The 6897-nt window shown below is 43.8% G+C and overlaps 2 non-coding genes across 2 annotated transcripts; one reads left to right on the top strand and one right to left on the bottom strand.

Moving 5' to 3' along the window:
• Positions 1-73, bottom strand: trnar-acg (transfer RNA arginine (anticodon ACG)). Its single transcript has one exon. It is a non-coding gene; the product is annotated as a tRNA-Arg (tRNA).
• A 795-nt stretch (positions 74-868) lies between these two features.
• trnay-gua (transfer RNA tyrosine (anticodon GUA)) lies at positions 869-959 on the top strand. The gene is given in 2 exon segments: positions 869-905; positions 924-959. It is a non-coding gene; the product is annotated as a tRNA-Tyr (tRNA).
• The last annotated feature ends 5938 nt before the right edge of the window (positions 960-6897 follow it).

Raw genomic sequence — 6897 nt, 5'->3', positions numbered from 1 at the left:
CGAGTCAGGCAGGAGTCGAACCTACAATCTTCTGATCCGTAGTCAGACGCGTTATCCATTGCGCCACTGACCCATATATACAACGTGTTCGTGTAACAGAAGATTGCAACAAATTGAGCTACTTTGACGTTGTATTTCCTAGAAGTTGTTGTATTTCTCACCCTTTTACTATATCCTCAGAAGTCCCACCGCTGGAAGGCTGCTTCATCTGGAAATGCAAGTTTACGGACCAGAATCCGCAATTAACGCACGAAAAGCGCAACAGAAGAGCTGCGGATGCTGAAAACCTGATATACAAGTAAAATGAAAACCACAGAAATTGTTGGGAGAATTGCAGATAAATATTCAAACAGAGTCTGGCAGCATCCGAGGATTGAGAAAACACGGTCGATCCTGAAGAAGGGCCACTGGACTCGAATTACTTTCTCAAACGCAGACCTGCTGAGTCTCTGCAGTAATTTGTGTTTGCAATTTAAAAAAAATATATAGTTAGTGAGCGCCTGGACACCAACTTATTGGCAGCTTAGCCCGGACAGAGAGTCTTCCGTGAGTCACAGACTGTACTTTGATGGGTTTTTTTGCAAATTAATGCCGGATGACTGATCAGTGCAATTCTTTTGACATGATTATTTGGAGCTAGAGGAATAGTCTGGCTTTGCAGGAACACTTTTCTGTTTGACTTGGGTAGGGATCTGAACTCTAAAGTGAGGGAGTCCGCTGGAGTGTTCCGTGTAGGATCCAGCAAGAAAACAAAACCGAAAACAAAACAGCGGCATCTCCAAATCATGAAAATAAAACATTCTAACACACCCTCCCTCCCACAGCCTTTGCATTTGTTATTGGGTCCGGTACGATTAAGTTTTCAACGCCTTCGATAGCTCAGCTGGTAGAGCGGAGGACTGTAGAGGTTACAACTGCAGGATATCCTTAGGTCGCTGGTTCGATTCCGGCTCGAAGGACAGTGTGTTTTGCTTTCGGTTTCTCGATATTTTCTGCTAAGAATAAAGCCAGTAAAAAAAATTTGCAGGCGATAATTTACACTTCTGCAACAGCAGCTGTCTTTACAAGATCTTTACACAGGGGAGGGATATGGACAAATAGATTTAACCCAGAAAGGATCTCTTTGTATAACACAGGCACACACTCTCATCATGTTTCCATGCCCAAACATCAAAACCCTTTTCTCTGTCTGGCCGCTGGGTCTGTGTCATGGAAAGGCCAAGCCCAGATCAACTCGGAGGCTCACAGCTCAAGAATTGCCAGCTCAAGCGGGGATCTAAGCCTAAACAAGAATCACGAGACTCAGAGGAGGCTATTCAGCCCATCTCTCTCTTTGTCCAATTTAATTGCAAACCCAACTTCTTTGCTCATAGCCTTGAAAATTATACCCATATATGTACATGGAAAACTGACCACCAGATTTTAAGGCATATTCCAGATTTTAAAAACCCACCTGCGTGAACATTTATTTTCCTTCAATTCCTTTAACTCTGATCACTGACTCACGAGCCAGAAGAAATAGATGTCCCTTTACTTATTTGGTCAAAACTCCTCAGAATTTTAAATATCTGCATCAGATCTCTTAAGGCTCCTTGGTCTAAGGAAATCATTCTCAGTTTCTCTAACACAAAAACATAAAGTGCTGGAGAAACTCAGGAAGTCCAGCAGCATTTGTGAAGAGAGATACAGAGTTAACTTTTGAGTCCAGTGATGAAGGACTTTGCTTTATCTCTATAGATGCTGCCAGACCTGTCGAGTTTCTCCAGAACTTTATGTTTTTGTTTCAGATTTCCAGCATCTGCAGTTCTTGTTATTATCCCTCATTTCTCAAATCTCTCCACACAACTGAACTGTCTCCTCCCTGGCATAATTCTGGTATATCTCTCCTGTACGTTCACCAAGGTGTTAATATTGTTTCAATGCAATGGTGCCCAGAATTGAACACAATGCTCCACCTGAAGCCTAATTGGAAACTTTATAAAGTTTTGTGATTGGATTTTATATTCAGTAAGACTACTTACAAAGTCAAATATCCGGTGCGCTTAATCTCAATTAGCCTTGTCACCTTCAAAGATTTGGGGTTGAGGTTTCCCTTTTCTCAATCCTTCCTTACGAGTACCAATCAGATTATACCACCCTGACTGACCATGTTATTTTATTCAAAAATGTGTCACTTTACACTATATAGTTCTATGTCACTTGCCTGCCAATTCCATCAGTCTGTTAGGACCTCTCCCGAAGTCTGCTACTATCATAGTCTTGATTTTGTATCATCTGCCTGTTGTATTTCCTATACTCAAGTTCAGGTCACTCAGAAGGAGAGCAATGGTCCTAGTACAGTCTTTACAGTCAGTAAAACATGTAATGGCAATTCCAGACCTCACATGATAAAGAATCACATGACCCCACATGATCAAGCTTCCAGGGATGCATCCAACACCACTGGGAAATACTAATCATTTCATAGAAATATAGAAGCTAACAGCAGGAGTAGGCCATTCGCTCCCTCAAACCTGCTCTGCTAATCAATGTGATCGTGGCTGATCATTGAACTCAATTCCCTAATCCCACCCTCCCCTCATATCCTGCCTCCTTCTCGAAAGCATATGATGTTTTGATTTCAACCACTTTCTGTGCTGGAGAATTCCACAGGCTCACCACTCTCTGGGTGAAGAAATTTCTCATCTCAGTGATAGAGTCATAGAGTCACAGAGATAGATGTACAGCATGGAAACAGACCCTTTGGTCCAACTCGTCAATGCTGACCAGATATCCTAAATTAATCTAGTCCCATTTGCTAGCACTTGGCCCATATCCCTCTAACCCCACCCTATTCATATGCCCATCCAAATACTTTTTAAATGCTGTAATTGTACCAGCCTCCCCACTCCCTCTGGCAGCTCATTCCATGCACACATCACCCTCTGCATGAAAACATTGTCTCTTAAGTGCCTCATTTGGCAGAATGCCTCATCGCCAGAACTTTCCAACAAGCACCAAGACATGGCTTGGCTGGTGGTGAGAAGGGCTCTGCCTGTGAGATCCTTCATGCACGCCCGGACTCTCTGCCACATCGCACGCTGCCCTCGAAGTGGCTGCGGGGGGGACGAGACTGTCACACACCTCCTTCTGGAATGTGCCTATGCAGAGGAAGTCTGGAGAGGAATGCAGTGGTGCTTGTCGAGGTTCGTCCTGAGCAGCGCTGTGACGCGGGACTCCGTGCTCTACGGCCTGTTCCCCGGGACTCACACTGAGACGAACATTAACTGCGCCTGGAGGATCATCAACTCGGTGAAGGACGCTCTCTGGGCGGTCCAAAACCTGTTGATTTTCCAGCTGAAGGAGTTGACCCCGACTGAGTGTTGCAGACTGGCACATTCCAAGGTCCAAGACTATGTGTTGAGGGACGCGCTGAAGCTTGGGGCAGCTGCCGCCAAGGCGCGGTGGGAAAAGACCACCGTGTAACATCGGCCTGCCTAAAGAAGAACAGGGGGCCCATGCGGATGTTTTTTTGGGCTCTGCTGATGCCTCAGCCAAATATATGTGCATAAGATTGAGAAATGCACAGACCTGTATATAACAATGGTAAATTCTGATCTGTGTATGTAAATGTTGACATGTATGGCATGACCAAATGTACAGACCATCAAATCATTTATGAATAAAGTATATTTTTGAAATAAAAAAAAGGTTCTCCCAAAGAAGGCCATCACCACCAGAAGAAGAGACAGAGCGCCGTCGGTAAAGAGGAGGGCATTTCCTCCCAACCAGGAAACAACGGACCCCCCGAAGTCCACCCTCCACCCAGTGAGAACCAGGGGGTACCCACTGCCCCACAACTACAGGCAACTGAGAGCTGTGATCCTCTGACAGTCCCATTGTCAGACACAGAACTGGACAGTGAGGACCCTTGCCTTGGCTCAATGACACCAGAGCGGGTAAATGACCCCAGTGAGGAGCTGGATAGCTACTTCAGCCCAACGAAGGTCCAGCAGTTCGTGCTTACCATGGGGATGTAGACAGCCACCCCAGAGACAGGACAGTCAAATGGACAATGGTAACCCCATAAACTGGGGGTTAAAGAGTTTCATTTGCTTTCATATAACAGGGCACCCACTCAGTAGGTGGGTTCCACTGAAGCCACAGCCAAATACCAAGAGACTGGATAGTTAATAAAGGTAACTGTTAATAGGATAACTATAAATTTGATTGATTCAATCTGTGCTTTGTAATGTTAAGACATGCAATGTATATAACTATGAACGACATGGAAAATTGTACAAGTACCAAAGATTTATTTATATGAATAAAGTATATTTTGAAATATAAAAAAATGTGCTCCTTTGTTAAGTAGCTAGTGGGGCAGGATCATATTTGGAAGCTACTGCTTCCAAATAAACCCGTTGGATCATAACCTGGTGTGTGTGATCTGTGCTGACTAAGCCAGTCAAGGAGACTTGTCGATGTGGGTTTCTAATACACTGGAAAGGGAATGGTTCCTCTTTTAATGCTCAACTATTCCAATTTCTTTCTGACCAACATCCACCCCACATCAACCTCTGTAAAGATCAGTTCATCCACACCTGGACTGCTTATACCCTATCCTACTGCAAATCCTACTCAATCAACACTTCTTGTTGGATTACATTTGGCTGCCAGTTTCTCAGATCTTGCAATTCTGATGTTTCCTGTTTAAATTCCCTAAAGGTCTTGGCCCTCGGTGTTTTCAGTGTTAGATCTCCCTGCAACCCACTAATCGCTGCTGTGTTTTCAATCCCAGTGCTCCAGAATGCTTTCTCACTCTGTGAGTTGTTGGGGAATGGAATGCACTGCTTGGAAAGACGGTTGCAATCAGTCCAATTACTGCATTCAATGGGGCATTGGATGTTTTTAATTAGATAGTAATGGTATGTAGGGACATGGGGAAAAGGCAACACATTGACACTTGGCAATGGAGTCGGACTAAATCTTAGAGGTGGGGCAGGGACAGTGGACTGAATGACCTCCCTCTGCGCCATAACGATTCTGTGAATTCTATTCCTAACCCTAACCACCTCCTTCATCAGCCTGCAATGTCCACCTTACTGCTTTCATTTTACCATGTTCTAGTCATTCTTTCTAATATCTCTGGCTCAGAGTCAGGATAGCACATTTCCTAACATATTTTTAGGCAAAGATAGATAGATGGATTTATACAGTAAATGAATTAAGGGTAATGGTGGGAGGGCGGATACGGGGAGCTGGATCCACAAGAAAGATCAGCCATGATCTTATTGAATGGCGGATCAGGCTGGGAGGGTCAGATTACCTATTCCTGCTCCTATTTCTTATAGAGTCATAGAGATGTACAGCATGGAAACAGACCCTTTGGTCCAACCTGTCCATGCCGACCAGATATCCTAACCCAATCTCGTCCCACCTGCCATCACCCGGCCCATATGTTCTTATATTTCTTAAATACAAGTTGCTGTAACATTTCAGAACCTGAGCACTGAGGGAGTAGAGTGCTTTTACAAGCAAGGAAATCCATGAGTTTGGTACAAAAACTTCATCAGTAGCACTTGTACTTTGGGGAATCTAGTTTCGGAGAGAGTCAGGACTACAGTTGCTGGAGAGTCAGAGTCGAAGAGTGTGGCATTACAAAAGCAGAGCAGGTCAGGCAGCATCCGAGGAGCAGGAGAATCAATGTTTTGAGCATAAGCTCTTCATCAGGAATGTCTGATGAAGACAGAAAAATACCCCCTATGTCTCATTAAAATTGAAATACTTATTCATTTTATCTCAAACCAACAAGTAAGTTATACCAGATCATGGATGCCCAGTTTGTGGTTTAACCTGAGGTCCACCATGCCTTCAGGTGATGGGAGAGTTTGAGAAAAAGAGTCCTTTACAGTTACCTCAGCCAACGCAGGAATTGAACCCACGCTGCTGGTATCACTCTGCAATCCAAGCCAACTAACTCATCCCTACCACTCCCACATGCACAGAGCATGGAAAAGGAGAAAAAACAGCAATTGCTAAAGAAACTCAGCATGTGTGACAGACTCAGTGGACTGAAGGCAAAGTTTACGTTTCAGAAAACTGCAGATGCTGTAAATCAGAAACAAAAACCGAAATTGCTCCAAAATTGCTTGCAAGGGTCACTCGACCCGAAACATTAACTCTGCTTTCTCTCCACAGATGCTGCCAGACCTGCAGAGCTTTTCCAGCAATTTCGGTTTTTGTTTGTGAGCCTTCTTCAGAACTGTTCCGGAATGCTGAAATGTTAAGTCTGATTTCTCTCCACAAATACTGCCAGACCTGCTGAGTTTCTCCAGCAATTTCTTCTTTTGTTTCAGATATTCAGCATCCACAGTTCTTTGTTTTATTCAAATGACATTAGGAGCCATTTCATCTCTTTATCTGTAAAATAAAACGTGTGTTCTGTTTCATCATGGAGATAAGTACAAGCTACGTCCAACATTTCTTTTCTATTTTAAACTTTGGCTGGGGTTGTAGTTTGAGTGAGTTTGGACAGAGCTGTCAAGGTTGTCAGCAGTCATTGTCATGATCCGGAGCTATTTTAATAAAACACAATTTACATATTACGGCATTACTACTTTGGGAGCTGTGAATTTGGCAAAAGGCATTCTATTTGATGTTGTTTGTTTCAGCTTGGAAAAGGAACATTTCTTGCTGAATGCCAGTGTCCAGAGAAGCAGCTGTTTTGAGCGTGAGTGCTGACAGGTGTTAAGTTTGGAGATAAAGAAAGAGACACGCAGCGGCTTTGGCAGTCAGTGTCATTTAGTGTCAGTTTCATATAAGGCCATAGCTGTGCACAGCAAACATAGCAACAGCTGACATACTGCTGCTAAAAGCAACATTGAACCCACCAATCCAATCCCAGACAGTGTCAGC

This window comes from Chiloscyllium punctatum, chromosome 5 (genome assembly GCF_047496795.1).
Source record: "Chiloscyllium punctatum isolate Juve2018m chromosome 5, sChiPun1.3, whole genome shotgun sequence".
NCBI lineage: Eukaryota > Metazoa > Chordata > Chondrichthyes > Orectolobiformes > Hemiscylliidae > Chiloscyllium > Chiloscyllium punctatum.
Note: the sequence above shows the minus strand (reverse complement) of the source record. Positions and strands in the feature narration are given on the sequence as shown.